The sequence below is a fragment of the Penaeus monodon genome, chromosome 39 (genome assembly GCF_015228065.2).
Source record: "Penaeus monodon isolate SGIC_2016 chromosome 39, NSTDA_Pmon_1, whole genome shotgun sequence".
NCBI lineage: Eukaryota > Metazoa > Arthropoda > Malacostraca > Decapoda > Penaeidae > Penaeus > Penaeus monodon.
The window spans coordinates 30,353,029-30,371,785 of NC_051424.1; the positions used below are offsets into that span (position 1 = coordinate 30,353,029).

The window sequence follows — 18,757 nt, forward strand, 5'->3', positions numbered from 1 at the left end:
ATACTTATACATATACGTATACATACATACACACACACACACACACACACACACACACACACTCACACACACACACACACACACACACACACACACACACGCCAAAACCCGCTAGAAATAGAAACAAATAAACATAAACAGATAACTCTCAAACTCAACCACGCAAGCAAACAAGCCTAAACAAACAAACAGAAACTCGTTCAAGGCAATCCACTTACCCCCCCTCCCCCTCCCTCCTCCTCCCTTCCCCCCTCCCTCTCCCCCCTCCCTCCTCCTCCTCTCCCCTCCCTCCCTTTCCCCTCCCTCCCCCCTCCCTCCTCCTCTCTCCCTCCCCTCATCCTCCCTCTCCCCTCCCCGCCCCCCCTTTCCCCTCCCGCATTCCTTTGGTGTCCTCCATCTGTTGAGATATTTTTTTCGATATTTTTCATTTTCTCTTTGTCAGTTACCTCATTCCCGCTGTTTTTTGTTTGTTTGTTTGTTTTTGCTTTTGTTTTGGTTTGTTTTATTTGTTTTTGTTTGTTTGTTTTGTCTTTGTCTTTGTTTTATTTGTTTTTGTTTGTTTTTGTTTGTTTTTGTTTTATTTGTTTTGTTTTTTTGTTTTTTTCGTTTTTTTCTGTTTTTCTTTGTCTTTTATGTTCTTGTTGTTGTTCTTCTTCTTGACCTGTTGTTTCACGCATTTTCTTTAATTATTCTTGTTTTTATGCTTTATTTACTGATTGATTTAATTGATTGCGTGCGTGGTAAAAGGCATAGATATGTTCTTCTGACAGACAAAGCCTTTTATTATTCCCAATGCTGCTATCTTTATCACTCCAAGTATCATTATGCTGCCTGTTATTTTTATTATTATTAGGACCAATTGTCATCATTATCATTATTATCATAGCTATAATCTCTCTTTGTTAATATTATTATCATCACTTTAATCTTTAATCATTTCTCTGTGTTTTCATCGTTTTCATCATCATTAGGCCTATTAAAATTATCTATATCATTAATATGTATTCTTTATTGCCACCTTATCTTATCAACTTTTTTATGAGCATATAATTAATCACATCTCAGCTTGATATTCCTATTAGATTCACACATTTCATTATGTCATATATTAATAATGTTTTTTATTAATTGTGACATTTGTGTATAATTAAAACCATCTTCGTTTGATATCAAACATAATTCACATTTTTATTGTTTATTTTTTTATTTAATGTTTTTTATGTCGTTTTTTTGTAATATCTACGAATATGAATCAAACGCAGAATTAAAATAATCTTATCACATCTTACAAATATTTTTTTATGAATATGAAATGGGCTGCATAATTAATTAAGTCGTTTTTTGTTCGTGCAAATCTTATCTTGTCACATATTTTATGATTCGTTTTTCGATTATGGTTTTCCGTATTGTCTTCATTATGGGTTGTTTATGTTTCTAAATTAATATTGCTTTTGCGTGTGTGTGTGTGTGTGTGTGTGTGTGTGTGTGGTTGTGTGTGTGTGTGTGTGTGTGTGTGTGTGTGTGTGTGTGTGTGTGTGTGTGTGTGTGTGTGTTGTGTGTGTGTGTTTGTGTTGTGTGTTGTGTGTGTGTGTGTGTGTGTTTGTTGTGTGTTTTTGTGTGTGTTGTTGTGTTGTTTTTGTTTTTTTTTACGTGTGTGTGTTTGTTTGTGTACGTGTCTACCTGTATGTGTGTTAGTTTTTGTGTGGTATTTATGTGCATATGTGCGTTCGAGTTTATAACAATAATGATAATAATGAAAAGAAAATAATAATGATAATAATGAAAAATAATAATCATAATAATGAAAGAAAATAACAATATTGATAATAATAAAAAAAATCAATAACGATAATGACAAAATACATTAACAATAACAATAAAAAAAATAACAATAATGATAATAACATGATTTTATGCGAACATGTTTATTTTTCTTCACTTATTAAGGAAAATATTAAAGATTAAAAAAATATTAATTAAAATAAATTGAATTGAATAATAAATAAATTAATGAATTGAATTAAGTTAATAAATTGAATAATAAATTATTAATTATAATAAAAAAAATATTAAAAATTATTAAAGAATAAGTAATATGTTGTCGATCCAGAAAGAAAGTTACTTTCTTTGTTATCAAAACATACAAAGATTATGCAAATAACTTTCATATCACAACATTTTTTTTTCACTTGTTTGTGTTTATTCGTTTTCTCCTTTTTTTTTTTTTTTTATCTTTTTATCTTTTTATTTATCTATCTGTTTTTTATCTGTTCATTTTTTTTACCTATTTATCTGTCTAGTTCTTTATTCAGTTATTCATTTACCTATCTATTTCATTTATGTATCTATTTATCTATCTTTTTAATTTATCTATCTATTTACCTTTCTACTTATCTATCTATTTCTTTATTTATCTGTTCATTCCTTTATTCATATTATATTTAAGACACGCAGGAACATGATTTAAAACTGAACGAAGGAATAGACAGATAATAGATAATAAATAAACACATAAATAGATATAGGAAACAAACAGACAGATGGATAAAGTAGATATGTAAATGTCCGAATAGACACATACATGAGAATTTTTTTTTTATTCATATAAGTAAGATTATTAAATCTTAAGAAAATTACATCTTAATTTCGACTTTAAATATGAATTAAAGTTAATATTAGAATTGATATCAGAATATGGATAAGAGTGATAAAGAAGAATGAGAGAGAGAACATGATGATAAAGATAATACTGATAGTGATGATTATGATGATGAACATAAATAAGATGATGATAATAAGATTATGTTATAATGATAACATAAGCGGAATCTAGAAAAAAAAATTAAAAAGCATATCGTTCTTATCGTTATCGTTGTTGTTATTATTATTATTATTATTATTATTATTATTATTGTTATTGTCATTATTATTATTTTCAATATCATCATTATTTTAATGATTTATTATTATTTTCATTATCATTAGCAATATCATCATTATTATTAATATTTGTTATTATTTCCACTATCATTATCAATGTTATTGCTATAATTATCAAAATTATCATTATTACTCTCATTATCATAATTATGCTTATTATTATCATTATTTTAGTATCATTATCATCATTACTATTTCCTCTTATTGCATTTATTGCAACTATGACTATTCCATCATCATCAACAACATAGTAAATATCATCACTATTATTATCACTCAAACCTATTCCTTCATCAACTTGCAACCATTGCATATCAACTATAATTCGTAATGATAGCATAACAGTATTAATGTCATCATCATCATCATCATCACTTTAATCATCACCACAAAATTGCTGTGTATTTCCTGGGAGAAAATTGATTCGTCATGTGTATTGCAACATCACCCTCTCCCCCCCCCTCCCCGCTCCCTATTGCAAGGCATTTAACGGGTTGGGGTCATGCTTGATTTAATATTTATTTATTTATATATCCTATTAAATGCACTTATTTGTCTTAGTTTTGTATAATAATAATAATAGTAATAATAATAATAATAATAATAATAATAATAATAATAATAATTAAGAAAAGAAAAATCACACACACACAAACGCACACACACACACACACACACACACACACACACACACACACACACACACACACACACACACACACACACACACACACACACACACACACACACACACGTCTATCTATCTATCTATCTACCATCTATCTATCTATCTATATATATATATTATATATATATATATATATATATATATATATATATATATATATATATATATATACTACCACTTATAACATCAAATTCGATTATGTTTTCAAATTTGTTTCTACTTTTCTTTCCTTTCTTCTCTCTTTTTATCTGTCTCTTCCTTCTGTTCTTCATTCACTTATGTAAAATAGAGGATCAGTAACATTAGTCGCCCTGGTGTTGTTGTTGTTTTTTTTTCCTTTTATATAATCGTGTTTGCGATGGAATGTAATAACTGATTTTCTTTCTTTTCTTTATTTCTCTCTTTCTCCCTTTTTCTATTAATCCCTTTTCTTTTGATTTTCTTTTTGTTTTGTTTTTCACATAGGTTCTTCCTTTTTTTCTCGACGTTTCTCTTTCCATCTTTATTGCCGTTATGATTGTCTTTTTCATCATTACTGTATTGTCATTATCCTTACTTTCTAACATCTTTATATATTATCTATCGAGTAATGTCCCACTGTGGTTTATCACATTACATAAAATCACATTTTTTTTCGTTCTTCATCTTCACGTAATTTCTTCGTAGGCCAACGGACGAAATCTGGGTTAGGGATTGAGACGCAGACATCATTGAGCGCGTATGACAAAAAGGCGTCCGATTTTAAGCGTTTATGACTTAAGACGTAAAAAAAAAGTGACATGGAACGAGCTCACTGGGTCGACCAGCTCTCTGCCGTCGCCGAGATATGCAAGTGAAATTAAATCGCTCTTAATCTCCTGCATCTCATTGATTTATTAAAATCCTCGTCCGTATATCTAACGGGGACGCATCGCGCTATAAAACTAGATAAAGATATAAATAAATAGATCGAATTAGATAGCAAGTAATGAGATGATAACACTTTCCCGCCGCCATCGTTGCCTCACTTGACGCAACTAGAAATCCTGGAGGACGTCAGTTACGGGTAAAGACTTCAGGGGAGGTCCGGAGGGCTTGGGGGCTGGGGGGGGGGGGGGGGTCAGGAGTACCAAGGGTAGGTGAGGATACCCCTCCACCCCTCACCCTCACCTTTCCCCTTCTCCTTTCCCCCCTTCCCCTCCCCTTCCCTCTTGAAGATGTGTTTCCGGTATGTCCCTGCAAGGAACTCCTGAAGGAAGTCCGTGGCGTAGGAGCGGCGCCTGGCACGGTGTCAAGGATCCGAGAGATGGAGGGAAGGCTCTGAGAGAGTCCTCCGCTACATCGCTTCATCGGGCGCACGGGAGGGAAGGAGGGAGGGAGGGAGAAAGGGAGGGAAGGAGGGAGGGAGAAAGGGAGGGAGGGGGGGGAAAGCGATCGAGCGGGGAGGCGAAGGGGGGCGAGCGGGGGGAGGAGGAGGGTGGGGTTGGCGGGAGGCCCGAGGATCGAGGGGGCAGGGGGGCGCCGGCGGAAAAGAGGGCGGGGCTCGAAATACGGTGGGCGGAGTCAGCGGGCCACTGATGAAAGTTCTCGTGGCGTATAAAATGTAAGCATGGACGACCGAGAGACGTCAGTTTACTTTGCTCTGCTGTATAGCTCAGACAACAACCTATCCTATAAGGTACGTATTTATTTATCCATCTTTTTTTTTCCCTCACCGAAGAAAGGTTGAGGGAGTCGGGCAGTTTTAAGACAAATTTGAGGAGACGAGGAACTCGAGTCGACGATGGAGGGGGGAGGGGAATCTGTATCACCTCGTCCTTTTTCCCCTCTTTTAAAAGAAAAAAAAATCTTTGTCTTCCCTCGTGTAGCATCGAAAGTAAATTCTTTTTTTTTATCATTAGTGAAATTTCTCACTTATCTTCGTGCTTGGAAAAAAATATATAGATACATATGCATTTACAGAACTCTAAACACGTGGTGATTATGTGTTACTGTGTATGTGTGTGTTCGTGACAACGTGTGTTCACAACAGGATTGTTCATCGTCTCGCCAGCAAGTGTTGTGATGTTCATAACTAGTGCCATAAAGACGAGGAAAGGAATTACTTCGCATATCATAGCGTAGAACAGTCGTGATGAACAAGACAGTGATGAGAGGATACGAGCAACGAGCCTAGAAATTTTATTTTCGATATATGATAGCTTTTCCCAAATCAGGATTTTTTCTTGTGAGAAGACAAATGTTCACTTCAGTTCGCAAAGGAATATAGATTTGAATATCTAAAGAACAGATATACATCATTTAGAGTTTATCTCTATGTAAATCCATTTCATAAAAGAACTGATATTCATTCCGATAAGTTACAAAGTGATATTAAATTTCTCGTAAGTGCGTATCCCTTTGTAAGTCGTTGCGTCAACTGCCATTAATAGTTTTGGCGCGAAAGATTGCTCTGAAAACCAGAGCATATTTCCTGCTCGGTGAAAATCGCTCGCTTTTTTTTTTCTTTCCCTCTCTTTTTTCTTTAATTACTGTCGCTATTATCTCCTCCGGCAGAGTAAGCTTTCGTGAAATTCATAAACCTTCTATTCTCAAGTTCAACAAAGCGTCTATTGTATTGCAGATGACAAAACCTCTTTTAAATCGGCCAATTTACAAACCGCACAATGTCGTTTAAATGATTTCTTGCCTTGCCTTAAAAAGAGACCTTTAAATGTTCTTAAAAGTTCACTAAACTGATGTACTCGAAAAGAAGCAATTTATCGATCCAAAAAGGCCGTATGTTTTCGTCTCTTTTATATAATTTTCGTAATTCGAATTGTAAGAAATGTCTAGCTTTCTCCGACTCGATTTCAAACGATATGAATAAGTCGATAAATTATGAATAAAACCTCATTCAACAGATGCATTTGGAGTGGCAAGTTTCTCACATTCAAATCCAAACTTTTGTCTAATAAAATCGATTACATATATGAATAAATTATCATTTATTATTTACTTGACGAAACAAAAAAAAAACGAAAATAATTCAACCGTAAAAAAAAGAACACCCATCGCACAAACAAACAAAAACAATCAATAATCAAAATCAAATCAAACGAAAATTTAAAAAAATAATAATAATAAATCTCAAACAAAAAGACAAACAACCCAAGAGGCGAAAATCGAGGCCGTTCGGACAAACAAACAAAGACGGTTTTCCTGAGTGGAGTAACGGGGCCGGCGAGGAAACTGGGAGATTGTGTCAGTATGAGTCTAACTACACGCTACAATGACTATGGTAATTTTTCTAGTTTTTTTTTTTTTTTTTTTCTTCTTCTTCTTCTTCTTCTTCTCTCTCTCTCTTTTTTTTCTTTCTTTCTTTTTTCTTTTTGATTCTTTTGGTCTATGTTTTCCTGTTTCGTGTTTGTTGGCTTCGTTTCGTTGAATTCGTTTCTTTTTCTGGTTTTCGTTGTTTTGTTATTTTGTCTCTTTATTTTTCTCTCTTTTTCTTTATTTTTCTCTCTTTCTCTTTATTTTTCTTTCTCATCCATTATCTCTCTCTCTCTCTCTCTCTCTCTCTCTCTCTCTCTCTCTCTCTCTCTCTCTCTCTCTCTCTCTCTCTCTCTACTCTTTCTCCTCTCTCATCCCCCCCATTCATTACCCTCCTCCTCCTCCCCATATCCTCTTATCTTCATCATCTCTCTCCTTCGTAAAACTCTCCCTCCCTCCCATTCCCCCTTCTCCGTCCTGCTCTACATCTCCATTCGCTCTTCAAAGTGTCATTAATTACCTCTTGAATCACTCTGCGAATCTCCATTATAACTAATTATCATTCCGACGTCACGCCAATCCCTCGCTGTAATTATGCAATTGTCAGAGATATATATATGTTATCGAAATCGAAAATTTCGTAACGGTAGGTCAGGCTGTGCAGTTATTTTTTGGATTTGTTTCTGTTGTTGCGTTGAAATCACCCTGTTTTCTTTTTGTTTTTTTTTTCGTTTTCTTTTCTTGCTTTTTCGATGCGTTCTTTGTTTTTTTTGTGTGTTTTTTTGTTTATTTGTTTTGTACTATGCTTACTATCTCTTAGTTTGTTTGATTTTGGATGCTTACATGCGGGGGCATTAGAATAACCAAATTTCTTTTTAATTCTGTTTATTTGAATATATATATAGGCCTGCTATCTTAGTAATTATGTTTTCATGTTTTTAATTCTTCATTTATATCCTCTCCGTTTTTTTCTCTCTCTTTTATATACGTCAAACTTTACATTGTTTTGTCCGTCATTTTTTAAATATCTGTTGTAATTAGGTTTATTTTCTTTCTTTTTTTTTTTACTTCACTTTCTCTTCATCTATTTTGCCCAGACTCAATCCGTCAATTTGAAAGCCGTGAATTTTAGTCCATTAAAACGAGAGGAAGAAGAAAGAGAGACAAATCATCGTAATTTCCAAAGTAATCCGTTACTGTCCCTTGTCCCTCGCCCCCCCCTCCTTACCCCCTCCCTAACCCCTCCCCTTTTCTCTCACTTAAGTAGCTTTTATCCTCACATTCCCTTTAGCACCCCTCCCCCCTCCCCCCTTTCCTTCTCCTTAAGTAACCAATTATTCTCCCCCCCTCCCCCCCTTCCTTCCCTCCTCCTCCATCCCCTTTCTCTCCTCTCTCCTCCTCCGACCTTCTTTGCCTCCCACCCCCTTCTCCCTCCCCTCCTCTCTCCTTTTCTACCTCCATTTTCCTCCTATACCCCTCATTCTCCTACTTTCTCTCTCTTCCTCCTTTCCCTTTCTCCTTTACTCCCCCCCCCTTCTTATTCCTCTCCCTACCCCCTCCTCCTCTCTCCCTCCCTAACTTTCACCTTCTCTCCCTCGCTCTCTCCCCTCTTTCCCCTCTCTCTCTTCTTACTCTCATTCCCCTTTCCCCTCATTGCCTTATCCCCCCTCCCTTACTCCCCCCTTCCCTTCCCTTCCTACCCTCCCTTACCCCTCATTCTTTCCCTCCCCCTACCCTCCCTTGCCCCTCCCCCCAGCCTTCCCTTTCTCAAAGACCCAATTCAAAGACTTGCCCCAAAGGTCATACCCACTGTCAGTTAAAACGCCTGGGCATGACTTCCAATTAGTCTTAACGGAAGGAGGGAGTGAGGGAGTAAGCAGAAGGAGGGAGTGAGGGAGTAAGCAGAAGGAGGGACTGAAGGAGTAAGCAGAAAGAGGGAGAGAGGGAGTAAGCAGAAAGAGGGAGTGAGGGAATAAGCAGAAAGAGGGAGTGAGGGAATAAGCAGAAAGAAGGAGTGAGGGAGTAAGCGAAAGGAGGGAATGAGGGAGAAAGCAGGAGGAGGGAGTAAGGGGGACATTTAAATCTCCTCTGATCTATATATTCTCCCCCACACGAGGAAAAGGGAGACACAGAGAGCAAAATAATAAGAAGATCACAGAGATTCACGAAAATTTTGTCAAACAGATTGTTAAAATAAACACCTTGCTGATACGGGTAGACACAGAAACCATAATAATATAAAAATCACGGAGATAGACTTTTGTCAAACGGATAGAAAGATAGATTCGTGGCTTCCTTTATTTTTTTCATCCCATCAACGTGTATTTGTGACGCTGACCAAATTCATGTTTGGATATTCCTGTCTCGTCGGCGACCGCGGGCAGAAGATTGAATTAGTTACTGATAATTAGCTTTGTTTCTGTGTGTGTGTGTGTGTGTGTGTGTGTGTGTGTGTGTGTGTGTGAGTTAGTTTGTTTTCTTTTTTTTTTTTTGTATGTTTGTTTATGTTTTGGCTTATTTTTTATTCTTTGTTTATATGTTGTTTGTTTGTTTGTTTTTTGTCTGTGTGTGTGTTTGTTTTGTATTTTGTTTGTTTTTATTTTTATTTATTTATTTTTTTCTGGCTTTCTTTATTTTGTCTTTTCCTTCCTTTTTTTCACTTTCTCCTGTTTAAGTTATCTCATTTATCTTTCTTTTTCTTCTTCGTCTCGCTTCTCCTCTTTTCCTACTTTCTGTCTCCCTTTTATTTTTTATTTTCTTTCTTTTTTCAACCTCCCCCTTCCTATCTTTTTTATTATTATTCTCCCTCTTTCCCTCCTTCATCTTCTGCCATTCTCTTCCCACTTCTTTCGTTTCTCCTTCTACCTTGTTTATCACTGCATTCTTGTTTTCCCCTTTTGGTCCGGTATCGCAATTTTCTCTTATTTTCTCTAATTCATTACTCGAATAATTATAGTCGGAGTGTTGCTGCGGCGTCATGTGTACGTATGTGTGTGTGTGTGTGTACGTGTGTGTGTGTGTGTGTACGTGTGTGTGTGTGTCTGTGTCTGTGTGTCTGTCTGTGTGTGTTTGTGTGCGTGTTTAAGAGTATACCTTTCATGTGTATCTGTAAATCCATGTGTATTTGTATATGTATTCAGAATATGTGTCAGTGTATTGGATACATGTTAGCGCACGTGCATATATGTTTGATTTTTTTTTCTCGTGTTTTTAAAAGAAAAAAACAAAAACAAAACATAAAAATAAATAAATACAGCTTCTAAGTTCTGAAAACCCGATTACTTTCTAAGTTTCTCGGTAAGTTTTCTTCAAGATAGCTTTATCATCATACCCCTCCCCCCCTCACCCCTCACCCCTCACCCCTCCTCTTTCTCCTTTCCCCCCCTAACTCTCTTTTTTTTTTCTTTTCTTTTCTTTTCTTTTCTTTTTTTCTTCATGTTCGTAACACCTCTTTGCATTTCTCTTCCCCTTCTCTGGTTTTTTATTTTCATTGCCTTTACCTCCGCCTTCGTTTTTTTTTTGTTTTTTTTCTTTCTTTCTCTCTTTTCTTTCAATTTTTTTTTTTTTAATCTCTGGTTGGCTGGCTGGCTGTCTCTCTTTCTCTCTCTTTCTTTCTCTCTCTCTCTCTTTCTCTCTCTCTCTCTCTCTCTCTCTCTCTCTCTCTCTCTCTCTCTCTCTCTCTCTCTCTCTCTCTCTCTCTCTCTCTCTCTCACTCACTCACTTTCACCCTCTCTCTCTCTCTCTCTCCAACCCTTTCCCTATCGTCCCCTTTATCATATCTTTCACCTTCCCACCCACCCATTTACCTCCCCCCCCCCCCACCACGCCCACAGCGGGGTCCGTGACCAACCGAAATGCTCTGCTGCCTAGGAAGAATGTGGGGGGTGGGGGTAGGGGGGGAGGAGGCGTTCGTGTAAGTCACCTGGATTCCGGATTCACGTAGCGTTCGGCTAGGATGAACGGGGAGGGATAAGAGGGAGTGAAAGAGAGAGAAAAGGAAGGAAGGGAGAAGAGGTAGTGGGAAAAAGGAAGGAGGGAGGGTGAAGAGGGAGGGAGGAAGGGGGAAGGGAGGGTTGGTGGGAGTAAGAAAGGGAGTGTTAATATCTCTTATGGGAAAGGAAAGATAGACAGTGATGAATAATAATAATAATGATATAACACATAGAGAGCGATAATGCTGTTTAATAAATAGCTAGATATCGTTTATACTGTTAATGGACAACCTTACAGAAATTTACAAAGATAAGTAGATATAACGACGTAGATCGTTAATAAACAATTATATAAATATACACAATAGTTAAAGACAGAAAGAGAATAAAAAAAAGAAAAGTAAAAACAGAGTCAGACAAATAGTAAGAATTTCCCAAGCAATTTTGAGGACACCAAATATATAGTATAAATTCGTCAATAACTCACTTTCACGTAAAAAGAAAAAAGAAAAAGAAATGGTGAATACTTAAAAATAAATAAATTAAATAAATGGTTATAATTACCATACCTAATAGGAAGCCAAGATGTCATTAGGTATAGGGCTATCATTAGACAAATGAATTATATACATTCAACCAGTGCCTCGTCGTCTCTTTCTCTCTCTATCTATCTATCTATCTTCTTCTCTCTCTCTCTCTCTCTCTCTCTCTCTCTCTCTCTCTCACTCTCTCTCTCTCTCTCTCTCGGTACCTCCGTAATTATCTTGTAATTCGCGTTCTTATCAATCAAGATGATAGAACCGTCCCTTTTGTGTGGTTTGAGAAAATGGTTTGAAGATTTCTCTCTCCTTGATTGATTTTGAAATTTCTTTTTTAGCCTATAGTCTTTTTTTTTTCTCTATCTTTTTTTCACTGATTGTTGGGAAAGTTTGTGTTTTTTTCCTTAAAGGTTATTGTGTATGGTTGATTGTCTTTTTTTTTTGTTGTTGTTTTTTCCCTGTCTCCCTCTCTCTTTTATTGTCTTGTATTTTCTTGTTTTTCATTCTCTCTCTCTCTCTCTCTCTCTCTCTCTCTCTCTCTCTCTCTCTCTTCTCTCTCTCTCTCCTCTCTCCTCTCTCTCTCTCTTCTCCCTGTCTCTCCTCTCTCTCTCTCTCTCTCTCTCTCTCTCTTCTCTCTCCTCTCTCTCTCTCTCTCTCTCTCTCTCTCCTCTCTCATGGGCTGTAAACTCTAGAGACAACACAAGGCAGATAGCGAAACCTAATCAAACATAGACAGAGAGAGAGAGAGAGAGAAGACGACGAAGAGAGAGGAGAGGAGAAGAGAGAGAGAGAGAGAGAGAGAGAGAGAGAGAGAGAGAGCGAGAGAGCGGCGCATAACGGAGCCAGCGCATACAGTTGTCAAGGCGATTTCAAGGCCACGAGGTAACCGGCCTTTGATAAAGATAAAGAAAACGAGGACCCGAGACGAGGAGAAAGAGAGAGTAAAAGGAATTAAGGCAAAAAGAATAACTTCCAGATATAGTCGAATCAGCGATACGAGCGGGTCTGCCAGGAGAGGAGAAGGAGGAGGACGAAGAAGAAGAAGAGAGAGAGAGAGAGAGAAAGAGAAAAGAAGTTCGTTTCTGTAGTTGCTGGAGCGTGACCTCGCTCGTTCTCCGTTTTCTATTCACTCGACCTTCCAAGGGTAACTTCTCTAATCGTTAAAATATTCCAGTGATGCGTTGGAATAATAAACTCCGTTGTAATCACCTCATGTAAATATCAAAAGGAGCTTTAAGACTCTAGTTATCGTACTTAAAATTGCAATTAAAATGGAGAAATATCTTCATCACTTTAGAACTAATCTGTAAATGAACTTTATAAGTTTGTAATCAGCAGAACTTTGAATCGCCTTTGTAAAATACGACGTTTTAAATGTCATGATTGATATATTCTCTTTAAGCAACTTCATAAAAGTATCTCCCCTCTTTCTTTCTCCTTTCCTCATTCCTCGTCTCCCTCTTCACCCTTTCCTCTCCCTTAATTCTTTCCTTCGCCTTTCCATTTTTTTTTTCTTCTCTTCCTCTCGTCTTTCTTCCTTTCTTTTTTTCATTCCCACCCTTCTCCCTATTTTCATCACATTACCTTTCACTCTTCTCCCCCATCGTCCTTCTCCTCCCTTTTCTCCCTTTTCCTTCTTTCTTTCTCCCTCATTTTTCTCCCTCTTCCTTCCTCCCTCCCTCCCTTCCTTTTCTCCCTTCTCCTCCTTCCCTTCTTCTCCCCCCCCCCTCCCCGATCTCTCCTCGTCAACACCGCAAAGCCCAAAAATATTCATTATGGACGCTTATTCTCCTAAACTTCACCGCGCAGTATATAGGCTACTTTCTAGACACCAAGCTGTTTACGAAAAAAAAAAATGGATACAGATTTTCTGGTCTTCAATTCTAACGCGTCTACTTTTGGTGACTTTTAAATGAGATTTTTGGCTAGGATTTGGATGTAAAGTTTTTGTTTTTGTTCTTTACTATTTGAAAAAAAAAGAACTTACTAAGGAAGGCGATAAAAGTAAAACACGAGAGAGGCGGTTTGTGCTTGGCAACGGAGGGGAGGAGGGGGGGGAGGGGGGAAGGGAGTAAAAATGAGGGGGTAAGAAGGGAGGGGGAAGAGGGGTAAGGAGGAGGAAGGGGGGGAGGGGGAAGAAGGCCCCAACGAGAGCAGCATGATCGCTTTCCCCTCAAAAATGCACGTAGGCAGACCTTGCTTCCGTACTAGACACGCGCGGGTTAACACGTACTCAGAAGCCGCAATTTTTTTTTGGTTGATTATCGTACATCACATCCGATTTGTTTTCCGGTTTCGCGTGTTTTTCTTTTCTTTCTTTCTTTCTTTCTTTTGTTTTTTGTCTTTCTTTCTTTCTCTCACTCTCTCTTGTTTTTTTTCTATTCTATGTCTGTCTATCTCTTTTTATTCCTTTCTGTATCTTTCCCTCTCTCTCTCTCTCTCTCTCTCTCTCTCTCTCTCTCTCTCTCTCTCTCTCTCTCTCTCTCTCTCTCTCTCTCTCTCTCTCTCTCTTTCTCTCTCTTCCTCTCTCTCCTCTCTCTCTCTCCTTGTCTCTCTCTCTCTCTCTCTCTCTCTCTTTCTCTCTCTCCATTTCTTTCTCCTTTCATGTCTCAGTCGAAAAGAAAAGTGTAGTGACGTTGTAGTATATTTTACTTTTTTTTTCTTGTTTTGACGCGAAAGAGATGATGGCGCTTGAGATAACATTGTTTTATTTGTATTTTCGAACGTCGCTGTTTTGCACACAATGCAGAGATCGCAGGTACAATTTCCTTTTTTTTCACTTTCTTGGTGAAAATATGACAGATTAAAAAAAAAAAGAATCTTATACAATACTTGATTTGAATTCCGTTGCCTCTTCACGGTTCGAGAATATAAAGAATTATTCGTTTTTTAGAATATCATATCGAAAAATCAGTAACGTAAGGAAAACAAAGATATATATATTGAAGGAGAGATAGAGAGAGAAAGAGAAACCAGAATTGGATTGAAGTTTTTAATGTCATGTCACTATTGATGATTTCAGCGGATTTTGAGGCGTCGCATAAGAACTTACGTGTATGCTTGTTAAAGAAATTTTCAAGATCATGGTCAGGTGTTCACAGAGGGTGGGGGGGGGGGTAGTAGTCTATTTTCATTTATGCGGTTTTACGTCTCTCGTAAAAAAGTAATGATTATCGTACATCATCTTGTTCGCAAAAGCGCTCGTTCACATCCGCGAGAGTATCGTATTTTCTTTTTTCTCTTTTTTTTCCGTTTCTTTCTCTCTTCGTCTCTCTCTCTCTCTCTCTGCTATCACACTCTCTTTATCTATCTATTTATTTATCTATCTATCTATTTATCTATCTATCTATCTATTATGTATCTATCTATCTATCTATCTATCTATATTCCCCTCTTCTTCCCTCCTTCCCACCCCCCTTCCCCTCCTACGAAGCTTAACCCCTCCTTCCCCCCCTCCCTACCCCCTGCACCACCCCTCCCACTCCCCCCCCATCTTGCTTTTCAACCGCCGACTCAAATGTAATCAGAAGAAAACTGCCACTTATTCACGCAACTCCCCGAAGATGTGAAATCAGGGACGTTTTAACTCTCTAGGAAATGAGGAGGGTATGAGGAGGGAGGGAGGGAAGGGAGGGAGGGAAGGGAGGGTAGGAGGGAGGAGGGAAGGGAGGGAAGGAGGGAGGGAGGGAAGGGAAGGGAAGAGGGGGGAGGGAAGGAAGGGAAGGGAAGAGGGGGGAGTATGGGGTTATTTTGGTTCCTTTTGTGGATTTAAAGACAGGCTGCGTTGAGTTGTTTTGTGTACATATCTATAAATATTCATGCATACGAACGTACAGCTTGTTATCGTTATTTATCATTCTCATCTTCGTATTTCTGAATTCTAAATAAGATACGCGAGATACGCAACAAACGGTTTTAGTATCGCTCTGTTCTTGTAGTCTTTTAATTTGTTCTTAGTTTATTTTTAATTTGTGTTTATTTTTAGTCACGTTACCCTTCAGACAATAGTGAACCTCTGACGTCATCATAAGTAAAGCACCGCGTTCGATTCTTTGCACGAACGACCTCGGCCTTTCCTTGCCTTCAGAGACCGCCGGGTAAAAGTCTATGTATATATATTAAAGAAGAAAAAAAAAGTTTGAATTATGAAGCTTATCATAATATATGTCCCACATGCTGTGAGTGTTGAAGGCAAACCTGAATAGGTGTCGTTAATTTAATTAAGGAATGAAGACTTGTCCTATCCGAATGCTGTCCTCCCATCCCTTACTCACTTCATTCTCTTCCTTTCTCCCTTATATTTACCCTCCTTTTCCTCACCCTTACCCCCACTTTTCCCTTTAACTTTCCTCACCCACACCCTCCCTCTTCCCCCTCTTCCTCCTCATCCTCCCATTTCCTCCCTCACCCTTACCCTTCCCTCCCTCCCTCCCTTCCTCCCCCAACACCCTCCATCTTTCCTCACCCTTCCTTCTTTCTTCCCTCCCACCCTCCCTCCCTCCCTCCCTCCCTCCCCCAACACCCCCTCCTCCCTCCCCACCCCTTACGAACAGCGCAAGTAGCGAGGTCCCCCGCCAGCGCGTACAAAGCCTAGTGCGGTGCGAGCGATCCCCGCCATGAATAAAATGATCGATGGCTTTTTATTAAAATGGCTTTGTTGGTGGGCCCAGGCTTGTGTGGAGGCAGAGGGGTCATTACGGTTGGGTTTCAAGTTAGAAGAGGAAGGGGGAAAAAAAGGGGGGAGAAGGAGGGAAGAAGGAAGGGAGGAAGAAAAAACAGGGAGACATTGAGATTTGTTATCGTGAAGGTGTTGAGGTGTGTGGTATCGGTTAGTCTTCTTTTTTTCGTTTTTTTTTCTCTTTATCTTTCTATCTCTTTCTCGCCATTTCTGTATCACCTCTTCTGTATAAGAATGTCTAGTTTATCTCTCTCTCTCTCTCTCTCTCTCTCTCTCTCTCTCTCTCTCTCTCTCTCTCTCTCTCTCTCTCTCTCTCTCTCTCTCTCTCTCTCTCTCTCTCTCAAGCGTTAACATTAAACATTAAAAAAAAAACGGAAAAAACGAGGAGAGAAAGAAGAAAGAAATCACAGGAGAAGATAAAAGAGAAAGAGAAAGAAATAAACACGAGAGAAAGAGAGAAAGAAATGAACACGAGAGAGAGAAAGAAATAAACACACGCACACACATACACGCCAAGCAGTACACTGTAATGTACAGCTTTCTACATAGCAATAAGCATGTCCCAATCTCGCCGCGGGAGATGGCCAGGCCTGGTCGAAAAGTACCGGTTTTCAGCCGCTATTTAATGGGAGCAAAGAGTTTTTGACGTTTGTTTTCTTCTCCCTCTCTCACTCTTTCTCTCCTTGCCTTGCTGTATATGTGTTGTTGTTGTTTTTCTTTCTTTCTTTCTTTCTTTCTTTTCATTTTGTTTTCTTTGTTTTTCTTTGTCTTCTTCTTTTCTCCTTTCTTCCCTGTTTTCTTTCTCTTTCTCTGTCTCTTCGTCTTCTCTCTCTCTCTCTCTCTCTCTCTCTCTCTCTCTCTCTCTCTCTCTCTCTCTCTCTCTCTCTCTCTCTCTCTCTCTCTCTCTCTCTCTCTCTCTCTCTTCTCCCTCTCTCTCCTCCCTCTCTTATTTCACTTCTACAATTCCCGCAGAAACGCGCTGGCATCCGCACCTTAATTTAGAGATCATGTAGAGGTAACTACCACATCATTATCGCATCGCATCCGCATATAAAAAGAACAAAAAACAATAATCATCATAATAAACAAATGTGGAAAAAACTCCCAAAATAAATCGACATCATTTTCTCAGCTCCGTTAACACTGTTACCAACAACAGGTCGTCAAAATAAGAAACTTTCCCTAGTAATGTGTGGTTCCGCTTGCTTAGGAGGGGAAGGGGAGAGGGGGGAGGATGAAGGAGGGGAGATGGGGGGGGAGGAGGGGAGGGGGAAGAGAACACGCGTATCTGGCAACACTTTTCATCATATGGTGCTGGATCGTGGGATATTTTGGTAACTGTGCTTCGTAGGCTTGAGAGGGTCTGGGATTGTGAAGTTTGTGTTGTTATTGTTATTATGATTATTATTTTTAGTTTTCATTTGATGTCGAGATCGATGGGAGAGAGAAAGTGCGATAAAGAGGGAGAGAAAGACAGAAACAGACGGAGAGAGAGGGAGATAGAGACAGAGAGTAAGAAACGGATAGACAGAGAGAGAGAGAGAGAGAGAGAGAGAGAGAGAGAGAGACAGAGAGAGAGAGAGAGAGAGAGTGAGAGAGAGAGAAGAGAGGAGGGTGCAGCCGGCTTTCTATACAGCGCCCCCTAAAGGAAGACTCGCTCTACATTTCAAGGTGCAAGATGGCCTCCTGGTGGCGCCTCGTGACGTCACATAGGGCGGCAACTCGCAACTTCTGTCGGTTTTCACACCATTTCTCTCTCTCTCTCTCTCTCTCTCTCTCTCTCTCTCTCTCTCTCTCTCTCTCTTCTCTCATCTTCTATCTTCTATCTTATCTATCTATCTCTTTTTTGTTCTGTTCATTCGTCTTTATCTGGGTTTTTTTTCTTCTTGGTAGGTTATTTTTTATTACTATTATTATCGGCGTTATCATCAATAGTAGTAATAAAAACAATAAGGCTTCTATCTACTGCTATGATATCAATTGTCTTCATTATTATCATTCTACATTAATTACCTACATTCTGCTGAGTATTTGGTTGAGTTTTAAAATATTATGAAAATATTTGTGATAAATGTGACACTAACATCCCTCTTCTCTCTCTTTCCAGGTACGTACAGCGAAAAATATTTTGTGCGTTTTTCGCTACAAACGAAACAGACAACGAGAAAGGGTGAGATTACTCTGTCTTATTCTTTTATTCCTTTATATCAATTAGATTTTCTAAAACGAGGATCAACACCTTCGATAACATAGTCAGTCATTAATATTAATAAATATTTCGGTCCTAGAATGTTATAGCGGCAACAACAGACATCTCTATCCAAGCTACGGTCGTCACGTTAATGTACTATTGATGTCAAAGGCTATTGACCAGAGTGCATTCATTTGCATAATGTAGATTGATACTGACAACAGGAGAATTAATTATAAAAAGGGTTTGTAATGGAAGAGGGATTATATTACAGATAAAGCGATTAAAGAGGCAGAAACAGGACGAAAGGGTTTCATAAAAAAAAAGAATTCAAGATAGTTTAAGATTGGAGTTTATGAAGCTACAGATGCTGAGAGAAAAGAGGCGGAGGGATACGAACATAAATATATTTTTTTCAATCTAACGTAAATAATAAATATTAGAAGCAATGTAAATCTGAATGAGGTAATAATAAAGCACCAAAAAGAAAGGGATTTTACCACAAGGGGATTAAGAGAATTATAAAAGAATTACATGAGGCTTTCCAGGAACTAATTT

At 38.3% G+C, this 18,757-nt stretch overlaps 1 protein-coding gene across 1 annotated transcript in view; it reads left to right on the forward strand.

Moving 5' to 3' along the window:
• The first annotated feature begins 5,224 nt into the window (after positions 1–5,224).
• LOC119597214 (adhesive plaque matrix protein-like) overlaps positions 5,225–18,757 on the forward strand; it is a 51,051-nt gene continuing 37,518 nt past the window's right edge. The window contains exon 1 of the mRNA XM_037946739.1: positions 5,225–5,285. The gene's annotated coding sequence lies outside the window, so the exon portion shown is untranslated. The remainder of the gene's footprint in view (positions 5,286–18,757) is intronic.